Genomic DNA, 17684 nt, shown 5'->3' with positions numbered 1-17684 from the left:
ACGCTCTAGGCTTTGGGGTGTTTCTTCCCACAGCCCTCTGGAGAGCATAACGACAATTTCTCCACACCCACGGGGTTGCTCGGCTTTGTTGTCCCACTTAGCAGCGCCGGGAATGGCGGAGCTGCTAACCCGACTAGCTGTGAGTCAGCATTTTTCCCCACGGAGGCAGGCCTGGGGAGAGACCCTGGGAGAGGATGTGGAGGAGGCACTTTCCTTTCCCAGACTGGAGTTCAGACATCCCTAGGGGCAGGGCGGGTGGTGGGGGGAGGTGGGAGAGCCCTCCTCATAGCTGTTGTATGTGTTCATGTGCATGTACACATCACTGAATTTGTGTGAATTAGTGTCACAATTCTAAATTGTGTTCTTAAAGTCTTAGGCTTTTAAAAATTATTTGAAAATGAATTTTATATAGGTTCCAGAAGTTTGAGAAAATATGCCTACTAAGTATGAGAAGGAAAGAATACATATGAACTAGTTAAATTACATTATCATGTCTAAAATGTATAAGGCAAAAACTAAAAATAGTTTTAAAAATCTTTGGGTTTTTTTTTTTTTCCTGAACCTTTCCCCAATTCTATTTAAATGTTCAGTTTGTAGTTTATAAAAAGCTTTACACATAATAGACATATAATAGGTATTCAGTACATTTTTGTTGGTCACAGGAAGTGCAATAAATTAAAGAGATCATAAGAGATTACTCTGTATTTAAGGGATTGAGATTTTCTACTATTTTTAGCCTAAGAACAATGTGCACTTTGAATTCAAAAATTCCTTATTACTGATTGGGAGTTGGACTATTTTGCAAAAGCTGGTTGCCGTATAGTATATGATGGTGAAATATCTAAGTTTAGTCTTGACATATAGTGAATTAAGTGGCTTTTCTCTAATTTTGAATAAACACACTTAAAAAAAAAAGCCCTCGGGCTCATTTATCCTCATGTAGCTTGCCTACCTCACAAAGTTTATTTCACTTAAAAGTAAGTTCCTGAATTCTCACTTTCAATAGTTCTCAATTATTCTTGTATAGAAATAACCCAGGAACCATTTCTGGGCTGAACAAGGCTTTTTTTCTTAGTTCCTGAGACAGTAATATATGCTTGAAGTTGTCTGTGGCTATAGCCAGTTTGCATTTCTGGATATGGTGACGTGATTTTTAATTAATCACAGCCATTGGTGAAGACAGATGACTAATTTTAAAATGCTTGGCAAACTCATGGGCATCGTATCCCGCAATCAGCCTTCACAGATTATTCCTTTTGTCTAACTTAGATTTCTCTTGGTGAGATTTAGACTCACTTCCTCTGGTTCTGCCCTTGGTGGTGACTAAAGCCAGCTTTATCCCAACATCTGAATATTGCCGGGATGCTGAAGCAGTAGCTCTTCTAGAGGGCCTAATTAACCTAGGAGAACCAGCCTCCCCCATGTGTCCTTGTGTCCTGTATCGAAGAACATGGAGTCCATTTTTCTCAGAGCTGGTTATAGCTTAAGGCTTACTGCATCTCTCCGTGGTGTGGCATGTTATTCCTTGGGCCTCTGGTGAGAAAAGTGGATTTCTTTCAGGAATGAGCTGCAAATACTTCAGCACCTTTCTTGGTACCAAGCACCATGAGGTAATGGAGTACCTCACATACCCCTAGAGATCCACATGTGTTCTAGTTAGAGCCAAACTTTCAGCATCAGGATCCTTAATTAGTGTCATAGGAAGATGATGTCTGTGGAAACAGCTTCCCTTTTCCCTGTCTAGATTCTCTCTCTTTAACATGAGTTTATGTGTCAAGAGATGTATTATAGAAAATATGCTGAGATTAGAGAGTCTATTGAAGTTACTGAAAGTTTATATCTAGACTAGTGGAAGGAACTATGTCCTTGGCCATAAATCCTGGTATCTTTGTTCTAAAATGAAACATTGCCCAATTACAAAGTCTACTTTATTTGGAGCAATATGAAACTGGAGAAATAATTTTTCTGCAAATCTTGAAAATCAGGATGGAGTTCGCTTAGTTAATATATTCCTTGGAGACTTCCATGGAGAGTAAAGTAAAATTTCAGGATTTCTCTGCAGAACACGGATCATCCTTATGCAGGACCAAGCCATATTGTCACTAAAATGTTGGGAAAATGAATACCTTTTCTTGATTTTAAGAAAAAGAATTTTCCCAGCATTGTATGTTTTTTTTAAAAATTCCAATAATATTTTCTTAAGCTTTGATATCTGATCTGTGCTAGAATCTAGTGCAAAAGTATCTGAGTAAACATAGCACATTAACTTAAAAAGTTTGAATATCAATATTTCAAAAATATCATTACTATTATGCACCCCACCACTTGAAGAACTTTGAGAACAATTGATAGGGTATAAAGAACCTTGAATTAAGTGTCAGGAGTACAAAGTTATAATTCAAGCACTGCCACTAACCAGCTAGGTGTCCTTGGTGAGTCAAGAGAAGCTTCATGAAGGAGAAAGGATTTGAGTGGGACCCTGAAAGAAAGCCAGATTTTGGATAGGCAGAGATGGAGAAGTTATTTCATGTAGAAGAGAGAGGAAAAGGGAAGCAAAAGCTTGAGAAGAGCAAGATGTGTGTGGGTACTAAGATAGGGATTTTTTTTTTTTTAAGATTTTATTTATTTATTGGACAGACAGAGATCACAAGTAGGCAGAGAGGCAGGCAGAGGGAGAGGGGGAAGCAGGCTCCCTGCTGAGCAGAGAGCCCGAAGCGGGGCTCAATCCCAGGACCCTGGGATCACGACCTGAGCTGAAGGCAGAGGCTGAACCCACTGAGCCACCCAGGTGCCCTGATAGTGATGTTTTTGCTTAGTTTTTTTAGGCTCAAATGTCTCAGGAACTGGTGTCTCAGTTCCCTTCTGTGATCTTACCTGGGAATGTATGTCAGTTTATCATGCCATGCTGTATTAAAAGAATTCCACAGACTGAGGGGAGCCCTGAGACCAGAAGATTGATGTTATAAATCATATGCTACAGTGTTATTTTTTCTTTAAATAATCAATTATCTTTTAACGAATTAATAAATGAGAAAAAGGTCATTCATATTATTCACATCATATCTTCCACCTGAAGTTCTATTGGCAATGAATTTTCTGTTTTATTTTGTCTGAATGTGCCTTTATTTCACCTTCATTTCCTTCATTTTTGCTGGATATAGAATTCTAGGTTACAGCTTTTTCTCTTAACAGTTTAAAGATGATATGCTGTTGTCTTTTGGTTTGCATTGTGTCTGGGGATGGGAAGTCAGTGATATTTTTAATTATTGCTCTATTAGTAATATGTCTCTTTTCTCTGGTTGTTTTAAAGATTTTCTCTTTATCATTGGTTTTCTGCAACTTGATTATGATGTGCCTTCGGGTTTTTATGTGTGTATTTTACTGGTGGTTTATTGAGCTTCTTGGATCTATAATCCAGGGAACATTTATTCAAGAAAAATGGCTGAATTTTGGTAAGATGAGAGAGCTTTGTGGTGAATAACTTGTCCCATTCAGACCCTCCACTTGTTCTCAGTTCTATATTAGCCTTGAAAACCAATAGCCTATAAATCATAGTTGAAACCAGCAGCCTGGTAGACACCATAGAGGGAAGAATGAGGTTGAATTTCCTTCAAATCCCCATTCCCAGAGACTTGTCATTATGGACTTATCTGGTGGTTCATTGGAAGGCCCCACTTGCAAGGCTGTTTTTATTTGATCTAAGTCAGAGTTCACTTAATGTGTATAGCTGTTTCACTGGAAATGTTTGTGAAAAACATTGAGAGATAAATGTTGAATTCTCAGTTGCCTGTGAGTTGTGTAGCAGTGAATAACAGTTGTGGCAAAAAATGGGCTAACCATAAAGGCTTAAAAGGAAAATCTGGGGAACTAAATGTCCATGGGAGCTTTGGAGATCTATGACATATTTCTGGGAATCTAAAAGATCACATGTGTATGGGGTTATATGCATGTCCAAGTGGTGCACATACTCAGGAAGACCTCTGGCTCTCATCTCTGGCTAATCTTGAGGCTCTGCATGAGCAAAAAATAGAGACTAAAGTGTAGTTGTAAGCAGCCTGCCTGACTGTTGAAAGCATGCTTAAAAATGCATACAGCATCCCTTAGCAAAGACTGAGAAACTTGCTGATTCCAGATATGTAAGGAAATCTCTAATTATTATCTGAATACCTAACCGAGCAAAAGATTTCAGTGGCTACATGTGACAAAGAATGCAGCCTTACAGAATTAGCTCAAAAAAGTCACTAAACCATCACCACCACCTCCACCATCACCAAAACAGCAATAACAACAAACCACAGGGAAGAAGGAAGATTGTACTCTGCAGTTGCCACATTGTATAATTTAAAATATCCAGTTTTCAACAGAAAAATATGAGATATGCAAAGAAATAAAGAATTACACAGGAAAAAAAAAAAAGCTGGGGTTAACAGAAACTGTCCCTGAGGAAACCCAGGTGTTGGACATTCTAGAAAAAGACTTTAAAATGTTATTTTGAACATGTTTAGGGGACTAAAGGAACATATGAGAATGATATCTTACTAAATAGAGAATATTGAAAAAAGATAGAAATTGTAAAAAAAAAAAAAAAGACCCAAACGGAAGTTGAAAATTGAAATAGTATAGAATAAAAATTATAATAAGTGAAATAAAAAATTCCCTAGAGGGGTTCAACAGTAGATTTGAATGAGTATTGGAAGAGTCAGAGAACTCAAAAGTATCATTTGAAATGATCTAGTCTGAGCTAAAGAAAGAAAAAACAATGATGAAAATGAACAGAGCCTTAGAGACTGTGAGCCACTATCAAAAGTACCAACATATATACATAATGGGAGTCCCAAAAGAACAGAAAAGAGAGAAAGGGGCAGAAATAATATTTTAAGAAATAATGGCTCTAAACTTTCCCATATGAGGGAAAACAATAATCTAAAATAAATAGTTAGAGTTACCTCTAACTGTATTATTGGATTATCTAATTCTTCATCCAATTCTGTCAGGTTTTGCTTCATGTATTTTGAGGCTCTGTTGTTAGGTGCATATATGTTTGTAATTCTTATCTTTTCTTGATGTACTGACCTTTATATCATTAAAAACTGTTCCTTTATCTCTGGTACAAATTTTTGTCTTATAGTCTATTTTATTTGATGCTAACACAGCCACTCCAGCTCCCTTTAGTTGAGTGTTTACATGGTATATCTCTTCCCATCCTTTTATTTTAGACTTATTTGTATCTTTGAGTCTAGAGTATGTCTCATAGATGTCATATAGTTCAGTCATTGTTTTTTATCCATTTGCTAATTTCTGCCTTTTAATTGTTTATTTACATAAAATGACTTACCAAGGTAAGATTTAGCTATTTTTAAAAATTTAATTTAATTTCTTTTCATTGTTCCAAGATTCATTGTTTATGCACAACACCTAGTGCTCCCTGCAATACGTACCCTCTTTAATACTACCACCAGGCTCTCCCAACCCCTACCCCTCTAAAACTCTCAGTTTGTTTCTCAGAGTCCACCGTCTCTCATAGTTTGTTTCTCCCTCCGATTTCCCCTAACTCATTTCTCCTCTCCTTCACCCAATGTCCTCTGTGTTATTCCTTATGCTCCACAAGTAAGTGAAACCATATGATAAATGACTCTCTCTCCTTGACTTATTTCACTCAGTATAATCTCTTCCAGTCCCATCCATGTCGATACAAAAGTTGGGTATTCATCCTTTCTGATGGAGGCATAATACTCCATTGTATATATGGACCATATCTTCTTTATCTATTTGTCTGTTGAAGGGCATCTTGGCTCTTTCCACGGCTTGGCTACTGTGGCCATTGCTGCTATGAACGTGGGGGTACAGATGGACCTTCTTTTCCCTACATCTGTATCTTTGGGGTAAATACTCAGTAGCACAATTGTAGGGTCATAGGGTAGCTCTATTTTTAATTTTTTTTTAAAAAAGCTTTTATTTATTTATTTGACAGAGAGAGCAAGAGACACAAGCAGGCAGAGCAGCAGAGATAGAGGGAAAAGCAGACTCCCCACTGAGCAGGGAGCCTGATTCAGGGCTCAATCCCAGGACCTGGGATCATGACCTGAGCCGAAGGCAGTCACTTAACCAACTGAGCCATGGTGCCCCACTATTTTTAATTTCTTAAGGCATCTCCACACTGTTTTCCAAAGTGGCTGCACCAATTTGCATTCCCAACAACAGTGTAAGAGGGTTCCCCTTTCTCCACATCCTCTCCAAAACTTGTTACTGTCTTGTTAATTTTGGCCATTCTAACTGGTGTTAGGTTACCACCTTACCACCTCTCAATGTGGTTTTGATTTGAATCTACCTGATGGCGAATGATGATGAACATTTTTTCATGTGTCTGTTAGCCATTTGTATGTCTTCTTTAGAGTGGTGTCTGTTCACGTCTTCTGTCCATTTTTTGACATGATTATCTGTTTTGTGTGTGTTGAGTTTGAGTTCTTTACAGATCTTGTAGTGTCATTTGTGATATCTTCTCCCATTTCGTGGAATGCCTCTTTGTTTTGTTGACTATTTCCTTTGCTGTGCAGAAGCTTTTGATCTTGATGAAGTCCCAAAGTTCATTTTCACTTTTGTTTCTGCTATTTTTTTCTATATACAAATGTGTCTTCTTTGTTCCTCTGTTCTTACGTACTGCCTTTTGTGCTGAGTAGGTATTTTCTAATGTAGCATTTAAATATCTTGTCTTTTTCTATAATTATATTTTCTTAATGGTTTACCCAAGGATTATGATTAATATCTTAATTTATAACAGTTTTGTACCTCAGAGAGATTTATTCACACTTTATCTACATGATTAATCAGAGATACAATAGAACCTATAGAATAGAACTTTCTATTCACACCATGGTGGTTATTCATATTAAATGTAGTTTTGTTAATTATTGCAAGTTTTACTTGCTAGTCTCTATATTAAAAAAAAAAAAGTGGGAGCCAAAGTATAAAACTCTTAGAAAAAATAGGTGCAAATCTTTGAAAGCTTGGATTAGATAATGGTTTCTTAGCCATGTCACCCAAAGCACGAAGAAAATATAGATAAGTTGGATTTTACCAAAATAAAAAACTTTGAACTTTAAAAGGCACTATCAAGAAAGTGAAAATAAGCTTGCATAATGAGGAAGAATGTTTACAAATCATACATCTGATAAAAGCGTAGCCAGAATATATGAAGAATTATTATAATTTAACAACAAAAAGACAACTTAATTAATTAAGTTAATTAATTCTGTTAATTAAAAATAACAGAATATTTGAATAGGCAGCTGTATATAAATGGCCAATAAGCACATGAGAAGATTTTTTTTAACATTAGTTGACATTAGGAGAATGACAAAGAAAACCACAGTGTGATATCACCTAATAGAATGCTTAAAATAAAAAAAGCAGACAACCACAAGTGTTGATAAGGATGTGTAGAAGTTGGGAATGTAAATGTTATAACCACTTTTGAAAACAGTTTGGTAATTCCTCAAAAATTTAAACATAGAGTTACTATATATAAAGTAGCAATTCCACTCCAAGGTATATGCCTAAGAGAATTGAAACCACAGGTCCACATAAAAACATGTATGTAAATGTTCATAAATTCACAAGCTAAAAAGTGGAAAGAGCCCAAATGTCCATCAGCTAATGAACAGATAAGCAAAATGTTGTCTTTGTATTCAATGAAATATTCAGTTACAGTAAGGAATTAAGTACTGATACATGCTACAGGAATGCACTTTGAGTAACTTATACTAAGTAAAAGATGTCAGACACAAAAGGTCACATGTTGTATGATCTCATTTATATGAAATGCCCACAACAGGCAAATCCATAGAGACAGAATGTAGATTACTGGTTGGCAGGGGCTGTGGGTAAGGAGGAAATAGGAAGTGACTACTAAATGGACTTCTTTTTATGGTGATGATAATGTTCTAGAACTAGATAGTGGTAACAGTGGAACAACTTTTTGAATGTGTTAAAAACTACTGAATTGTACTTCTTAAAAGGGTGACTTTTGTGGTATGTGAATTTTATCTCAATTTAAGAAAGTGCCAGTTAAGACTGTATGCAGCAATCTTCAAAACTGTCAAGGTCATCAAAAATAAGCAAAGTCTGATGAACTGTCACAATCAAGAGAAGTCTAAGGATACCTGACTTCTAAATGTAACTTAGTATTCTGGGTGGGATTCCAAATTAGTAAAAGGATATTAGAGAAAATCTGAGGAAATCTGAATAAAGTATGGACTTGTAGTTAATAATAATGTGTCAAATTGGCTCATTAATCGTGAAAAATACACCATATAGTATACTATACTAATAATCGGGCACACCGGTGGGTATGTGAGAATTCACTGTATTATCTTCACAGTGACCTAAAAGTGTTTTAAAATATGAAGTTTATTAAGAAAAAAGTAAGTAACAGGGAAAAATGTAATTAAGAGCCCATTGGATTATTAGACAATAATAATATATATATATATATATATATATATAATAAAGAGAGAAATAAAATCTTGAGGCTCCTTCTAACTTTAGAAATGTGATTTCTTGCATAGTTTGGCCAACTGAGTTTTGGGTTATAAGTTTCACCAGTCACCTTCTCAGGCAGACCTCAGTTTCCCAGCCAGACCAGTGTTAATCAACTGTCTGTGGCCTCTGGAAGGACAGGAAGCACTGAGGGAAGAATGTTCTGTTGGTGCAAAACACCCCTGTCAGGGTGCACCTTAACCCACCTTGTGCACAACTTCAGTTGTTCTTTGGAACATATATCATATCATATAAAGGTGATGCACTTCATTTGTGGTTGGTATTGATGAGATGCTTATTACTTCAGGCATCTGGGAGAGACCAAGGCGAACACAGCACAAAACCACACATTTGACAACTAATTGTGATAATAAGCATGATGAAGAGTAGGGTGCTTTGAGAGGATCTTGCCTGAGTTGGCAGTTGGGAGAAGGTTCTGGAAGGTGCAGTTTAAGCTGAGAGGAAGGACCAGCAGCAGCACTTCAGGTGAAGAGGTGAGATGGATATTTGTGGCAGAAGGAGTGGCATTGGGAAGTGTCTTAAGGGGCAAGGATTTGGGAGGAACTGGAAGAAGACCCTTGTAGCTCTGAGATGTGGGGGCAGTGCTGGCAGGAGGGTGAAGGGGGAAATACTGGTGTAGATTATGCTGGAAAAGTAGGAGGGGGGTCATTAACAAGTAATTGAAAGCTTTTAAACCTGAGAATGTTTTGGTCAGATCGGTATTAAAAAAACAGTACTCTGAGTGTAATATATGGAATGGATTGGGGGAACAATAGTGGAATAGGGAGGCCAGTCAGGAGAGTAATATTGAAGGTGAAGGTGACAGGAGCTTAGACAGGGTCAATGTGGTGAAGAGAAGTCAGTTGAGTTGAGTGAAAATTAGGAAGTGGAATCAACAAAAAAAGTTTATGGGATGATAACAACTTCTAGACATAGATAACATAAATACACAGGTAGCTTTACTAAAAAAAAAAATCAACACAAAGTACTTTTAAAAAGCAAAAGACAAGACAACAGCTACACTAACAAACTCAAAGATAAACTAAAACCAAGGTTCTCATCTGAAATATAAAAGGTTAGATAGCATTGTAAAATGCCTGGATTTTTTTTTTTTTTTAAACACAATTACTCCTCTAAAATAGCTACTATTCTTTCCCCTAAAATTTTGGCTTGCTCTTTATCAAATTATATAAGATTTGTCACATAAGATTTGTGTCTGTTTTCCACATTGCCAGTGGTTAGAGAGTAGTGATGTGTCTTATGAAGTTAGGCCAAAGAGAGTGCTGATTTGAAAAGAACTCTCTGAGGCAGGCCTGGCTCTGTTGTCAGTGCCCAGTGAGATGGATGCAGGACGTGGTCCCAGTGAGGGTGTTTGGTGACAAGGCAGGCCAGGGTCAGGGTCAGCTGTGACTCTGTAGACAGACTCACACCCACAGCGTCTACAATACACACAGCTGCTGCCTGGCTGTGTTACAAAGGTGTCGCGGCAGAAGCATTTTGGCTGTCTGAAATATGGCCTTCACACAATCCTTACACTATATTTTACAAGTTCATTTTCTAACACACGGGCATACTTTTATGGCATCTGGAGCATTTTGCTGAATGACTTGGTAGTGCACTGCTGACCAGACAGCACATTTCCAGATTTAGATTATAAGAGAAAAACAGCGAGTGGTAAGTTCAGCTGCAGGTCAATGGATACTTATACTACAATTCCCTCCCTGAGCACTGGGCTACTTTATCCCCTGGGACCAGTACTGTAAAGCATATTCAACAGAGATGGCCCTAGGTGTTTGCTTTTACGACTGTTGGCCACACTCACACTGGGAATGTGCTGTTACCACATTGTAAACATTATTCTTAATATCAGAGAGAAAATTGGGAGGACTGTCAAGAATCGACATGCAAAAACTATGATAGAATTGCCAGTGGACAGTCTTATTATTTTCTGAACATTCACGAGCTGCAGGAGGTAGGTACAGTTATAAAAAACAGAGGTGATGAGAGACATTAGCCAATCTTGATTTTATTTCAAACTGTGTGCATCCTACATGTTTTAGGTTCTTGCTGGAGTTGGGATAACCTAGAGGGGACATAATGTTGTTCATTGACAAATAGCCTTCTGAGAGAGTTAAGAGTTAGTACATTATTCTGTAGGGATCAAAGACTCCCAGAGCTTTTCAAATTATGATCACATTTACCCTTTAAAGTTTTTGTCCAGTTTGTCTAATTTAATTTTAAGAATGAGGGGGAATTAATTAAGATAATAGTAGTATTAAATATGTGAAATCTTAATTATAAATGATGACTGTCAGCAAATTTGCCCTCACTGAGAAGGAAAATTTTAAAAACATTTGTACTGGAGATAGCACAGGCATTGCTTCCCCACCCACAGTTCCTTAGTAACTATATTTTATGCTACACGATCTCAGCCTGTCTGTCTGGGCCTTGGTGTCCTCTTTGCTTCACGATCAGGGATGTCTCCAGCCTCGAGCCACTAGGTCTAGCCTAGACTGACCAGTTTCCAGGACCTGTGTGCATTGGCCCACAAAGATGGGGCCTGGAGAATCAGAATAATGGGAGAATGAAGCCAAGGCCAGCTAGCTAAAAGGGTCATGAAATAGACTTAAAAGGCAGCCATTTTGATTTGGTACAAGTTAAAGTGACAAGGAGGTCAGTTGACAAAGAGAAAAGAATGAAATGCATGTGGAAAGAAAGATGTGAAGTGGTGATGCAACATGGGGGCTTAAGTGGGTAGGAGAAGAATCAATGAAACAAGATGGGATTGGGAGGGAGACAAACCAAAAGTGACTCTTAATCTCACAAAACAAACTGAGGGTTGCTGGGGGGAAGGGGGTTGGGAGAAGGGGGGTGGGGTTATGGATATTGGGGAGGGTATGTGCTTTGGTGAGTGCTGTGAAGTGTGTAAACCTGGCGATTCACAGACCTGTACCCCTGGGGCTAAAAATACATGTTTATTAAATAAATAAATAAATAAATAAATAAATAAATAAATAAATAAAAAGAGAAAGAGGAGAGTAACTACCTGGGATTCTAATAGTTTCTGAGCCAGGCCTAATCCTTTTATCTTTAAAATAAATCTCATTTTTCCTTGAGGTAACCTGAATGAGCTTCAGATCTTTACTACAAAAGAGAAATTATCCTCATCAGTGACATCTGCTTGTGTGGCTGGTGAACAGTTAAAACTGGCAGCAGGAGGGACAGTTCCAACTGGGAATGAAGTTCAGCTTGAAATTTGGTTTTAAGTCAGAGAGAATTTTAAGGATTGCTACTTCCTTGTTCAGTCCTTTCTAGCTTGGAGGCCCCATGCCATGACTTCCATTTATTCAAGGCATACTTGCCTGTGTATCAGTTTTGTCTCACCTTTGATGAGATTGCCTGAAAAGAAAATACTGTAAACATGATGGCTTACTCTTTGACTTTCACAAAACAAAGCAACAACTGCAGAACACCTACCTGAGTCCTCTGAGGCTGAATTGAAAAAAAAGCGGGAGGTTGTGAAACCAAGCCAAGGCCCGTGACCGTGTGCCTGATGACTAAGATGGAACCCATGTAGGAGTTGAGTCAGTAATAACATGCCTCTTGCTGCAGCTCAAGTTGCCTGCAAACCCCCACGCTTTTTAGCAAATATTATTTTGAATGTCAGAGTGCACAGAGCTGTTCTCTAGGGTTGGGCTAAATTTGACTCTGTGGGAGAATAAAACTAGAATTCCAAATGTGGTGATCCCAACAGAGTATGTGATGCAAGACCAATTTTCCACTTGTGTCGGGTGGGTTTGTTCAAATCTCACACAGAAATGAGAGATGCCAGACAGAGTGTTGACTTGCCCAAACATAAGGTAGTAATTTAGGTTTTATTTTAAATAGGCATTGGAGTCTGGGTAATCCAAAATTTTAATTTAGGAGGAGCCTGGGAGAATGGCAGAGGACAGGAGCTAGGTGGCCTTCTGATGAAGGGTGGGAGCGGAGGAGTGAGGCCTCATGTGCCTCAATTCAGTTCTGGAAGTTACTTTGTGATAAACTAAAGGCAAACTCTAAGTCTGTGTCTCAACACCATTCTGAAGACAGATCATTAGATCATTAGATTCTGGGTGTTGTGATTTGGAGTGGTAGTTTCATTCTTTAACGTGTAGACGACAGAGTAAACTTTAACGATTAAAGCATTATAAGCTGACTTCAGCGTTTAAACACTGACCCAGTTTCAGCAGTGACCTAATCAGGGTGGCCAGGGAGAAGGGGGGCTCACAGAGAAGCTTGGAGGAAATAGGTCGAAAAGATTTCTTCCAGCTCTGGTTGGGGGGACACAATGGGCTTTTGCATTCTTTACACAAAGCCCAGGGATTGCATAAAGAATTGTCTCTCAGAATGCTTGTCTAAGGAACTTGATTTGGATCAAGTTGATGCTTGGAATGCTGAGTCATTCTCCTGTTTGATTAGAATGTACAGTGTATTCATTCAATAAGTATTTATTGAGCATATACTATATTCCAGGTACCATGTAGGTGGCTGAGAATATAGCAGTGAATAAAACAAATCCAAAATCTCTGTTCTTATGGAGGTTACCTACTAGTGCAGAAAAATCTGAGTTCAGATTCAGACTCCATCAGTTAGTGGTTTGTTAAGTTACTTAACCTTGAACAAAGTAATTCCTCTGTGTCTCTGGTTTCCATATCTGTAAAGTGGGATGACTAAATTGGACATAGAAAGTTGTTTTGAAGATTAAATGAGGTAATACGTGTAAAGGGCTTATGACAGTGGATGAATTATAGTAAGGACTTAGTAGTGACAATTATATATCATTGAACTTTACCTGCTATCCAAGGACAGGGAAGAGCAGAAAACATTCAAGCTTCTGGTTAGTTCAGACCAAGTGAGGCCTTCTGACAAATATGGCTATTGGGTGTGGAGTTCAAAACTTGTGAAAAGCAAAAGGACCCAGAAACCTTTTTTTAAGTTAACATTAGTCTTTGAAATTTCAGCCTAAATGGAAATGTATTACAGAAATTGACTACATTCTTTTTACAGGGTTTTTGCTATCATTTTAGTAGTCAAGAGATCCTGTTTGGAACTATAGGTAGTATTAATTGGTCCCTTTAAGGGAAGGAAATTCTACTGTTTGCCCCAGTTGAAGACTTGCTTTGTGAATTTGCTGATGGGCTACCAGGTGTTTTGAAATATTGATACCACACTTTTACTTTGTGCAGAGGGGAGTGATTTGGTGACTCAATTTTTATATGAAACCTTGAGAATTTTTTTTTAAAAGTAGGCTCCATAACCAACATGGGGCTTGAACTTACAACCTTGAGATCAAGAGTCACATACTCTACTGATTAAGCAGTTGGATGCCCCAAGAATTCCATGATTTTTAATATGGGTGTATATCAATCAGGCTGTCTGAGCTGATGTGTGACTCCACTACTTCCTAGCTTAATTTCTTTATCTGCAAAACAGAGGAAGCTGAAAGATTAACCCCTGGTTAAATCAGAAGGACCTTAGGAAGCATTTCTATACAAGTATATGCCCATTGTGTAGGGTACCTACAATATTGTGTAGCAGGTGTCAAAGCACATATGTCTTGCTTCAAGGTGGTACTTACTTATACCTAGAGTATTCTGATGGGCAATGTTAATTCTGTTATGTTTAGAGACCTGACATTCTTTAAATAGATGTTTGTAAATCTCAGATATTTCTAGTTGTTATGGTCTGGTTCTTTGAAATTTCCAAATATGGTTCTGGAGAAAATGGGTACATGTTCTTTCTTTTGGGAGTGAAGGCTTTTTGGAACAAGGGCCGTGTTACTGATGAAAATGTTTTATTGGGTCTCATGGCAATTCATTTATTGCTTTCTTGACCCTGTGTCATCCCGGGAGTGTCAAAAACCACATGGTGCTTCTGAGTCCTACAATTTTTGCAGTTGAATCTCTGATTTAGTTGACAGATGTTAAAACACAGACACAGCCAGATAATTCCCCAGTGACAACACAGATGCAAAAACTGAAAAGTGCAGTTATTCCAGCTTGGGGAGGGATTATACTGATGCTCCAAATGTCCCCTCCTCATAGCCTTTACTTTTTTTTTTTTTTTTTTTTTTTTTTTTTTTGTAGTTTACTATGGCTTAGGATAGAGGAAACTGAGACTTTTGCCTTCTGCTTTACTTAGTCTCCCATCAATACTCCTAAGAAAAAGTGCAGATCTGGAGCTTAGGAGACCATGGGAATATTAGCAATAATAATGGGCTCAAGTGTCTTTTATGGCCAAGCACAGCTTTGCTTTGACTGAGCAACTTTTGGCTCTGAAGAGAGAGGGAGGGAAAAAAGAAAGGTCTTAGATCTGGAGGGAACTTTCCCTGGTGCTTACCCAGTCATTTTATGGATTAGGAAATATGAGGCCCACTGTGACTTTGTCTGGGTCACAGATAGAACTAGCCAAACTAGGACTAGAATCAGGTCTCCTAATTCCCAGTAGAGTCTTTTCCTGTTGGGTCTTGACCGTTCATGTGTCCTCTGCCTGTTTTCATTTCCACCTCAGCTTTCTCCTTAGATTGGTGTTGGGAACCTGGGATGATGCACAGTGAGGTTTGGGGTAGGGCCTCTGGCTCTGCCCTGTCTAGGGTGTGCCTCATCTCAGCCCATTTCCTCTTGGGAAATGCTAAACCACAAACATGGTTAAATTTTTTGACTAAAGAGACAGATCATGACTGTGAACTGATAAATAAACTGAGGCTCAAAGAGGGAATGTAACTTGCTTAAGTTTCCATAGCAAATCAGGAAATCAATTGATAAATATTTATTGAGCACTTAATATGGACCAGGCTGGTGGAACCTACATGGGATTTGACCAAGATTAAGACAGTTGTGGTTCTTGCCCTGGAAGAACTGGTTTTTAAGACTCATAGGTGAATGAGGGCCAGTATACCTCCATGAGAGAGCTGCTGTTTCCATGGCTTCTGGTCACCTCTAGAAAAAAATACAAAACTCCAGTCATGGATTTGTGACATTTAATAATTGCCTGCATTTGCCTAGGCTACTGGCACATATCCTGGCAAGACTGCCCCTTTTGGACCTATAGCCCTCTTTCCTCCATGTTTTATTTATCAAACTCTGGAACTTTTCTATATGACAGCCATTTTTTCTTGCTGGAAGAGAGTGCACCATGCCTTTCTCTTGGTCATGCTCCTCCACCACTTTCTGCTCAAAGCTCACCTCCTTCTGACCAACTCCACCCCTCCTCCAGCAGTTCCCCTCCCACTCCCCCCGCCCAAGACTCTTGTGTACCAGCTGCAGCTGGTTTTATATATGGTGATACATTCAAAGCATTTTGTGTTCCTGTCTCTTTTCATTATGTGCATCCTTCTTCTTTTCTGAATTACCAGTGTCCTGAGAAGAGGGCTTGGGGCTCCTATTTCCAGTAGGGCTTAGATACCAAGAGTGAAGTTGGCTTAAGGTTGGGAAGATTGGTCCCCACTACTTCAAAAGCAGATGGAAGAACAGGAGCAGGGAAGATCCATGCCAGGAGTGCACTGGACAAGGGCAGATGTCTGAGGCAGGATAGCAGTCTGAGACACTGATCTGCTATATGACTTTGGGCTGGGTTTTAGTTGCTTGTCTGTAAATGTGTGCAAGCATAGTGTCTCCTTACTTCAGGGTCTAGTGGTGTAATTTCTGGGAGGGTGCCCTAAATAATACAAAGCATTAGTACTATGTCATAACATTCTGCTCTCAGACCCTGCCAAGTATGTGGAGGACCAGGAAATTTTACTCAGGCTTTCTTGTGTTGGGTCTGGATCCTGAATCAGTAGATTCCAATTCTAGTCCTCACCAGAGGGATGGACAGTGCTGGGCAACCCAGGTGACAGAGTCAACATAGCTGCAAAAACTGGCAAGAAGGAGGCCCTCAAATAAGAAAACAATGTTTTGAAAAAGTTTTAATAATTGATTTATACATATACTAGTTGATACAGACACATGTAAGTGTGTATGTGTACATTTGTGTATATAAAAAGCACTAAGGTTGATATACATGATAGAGAAACTCAGAACTGTGTGGAGTCTATACTCAGTTCAGAGTCTAAACTCGTTTATGATTTTAATTATACTTGGAGAGTAAGCATAATAATCTCTTGGTGCTCATAGACACTGAAGCCTTTTAATCATTTATGTGAGTACTACTCTTCCAGCCCAGAGTCAGGGTCTTGCCAGCCATCCCTTCTGGTATATTCCCACCTTCTCCTTGTTGGTGAAGACACGGTAAGTGTCTCAGCTCAAGGCCAGCCTCAAGGCAATCAGGGCAGAGTAAGGCTCTGTACACTGTCTACATTCAAGAAAGGGTGATGGCTGACTCAGATGCTTTGGGGAGGGAGTACTCCTCTTTTGGGGTGGAGGGTCCAAATCATATATGGTTTGTTTTTTGCTGACAGAAGAGTAAATTATCACCACCTTTTATGGGCAAAGGCAGACGAAATTCCACTTCTGGGTGTATACCTCCAAAGAATTGAAAGCATATTCATGGCAGCATTATTCACAATAGCCAAGAAGTGGAAACCACCCAAGTGTCCATAGATGGATGAATGAATAGGTCAAATGTGGTATACACATATAATGGGATATTATTCAGACTACAGCATGGATGGGCCTTGACGACATTATGCTGAGTGAAGTAAGCCAATAACAAAGATTCTTCTTATATAAGGAACATAGAATAGTCAAAATCACGGAGAGTAGAATGATAATTGCCAGGAACTGCGAGAGGGGAGAATGAGATATGCTTGTTTCATGGGTAGAGAATTTCAGTTTTGCAAGATGAAAATAACTTTCCAGATTGGTCACATACAATGTAAATTTACTTCACACTGAACTGTGCACATAAGAATAGTTAAGATGGTAAATTTTATTCTGCATATATTTTACCACAATTAACAACAATAAACTCTAATGCCTAGACTGTACCATAGACCAATTAAATTAGAATCTCTGTGGGTAAACCTCAGGTCCACGTATTTAAAAAATTTCCCTAGAAAATTTTTAGTCAAGATGGAAAACCACTGGACTTAAGATACGTAATCTCATCCTGAGGGCACTGCTATGATCCAGGGTGCAATGGAAAGGAATGGGGGTCACAGAGAATAAGAC

The sequence above is a fragment of the Mustela nivalis genome, assembly GCF_964662115.1.
Source record: "Mustela nivalis genome assembly, chromosome: 15".
Taxonomy (NCBI): domain Eukaryota; kingdom Metazoa; phylum Chordata; class Mammalia; order Carnivora; family Mustelidae; genus Mustela; species Mustela nivalis.
This window is presented reverse-complemented; position numbering follows the sequence as displayed.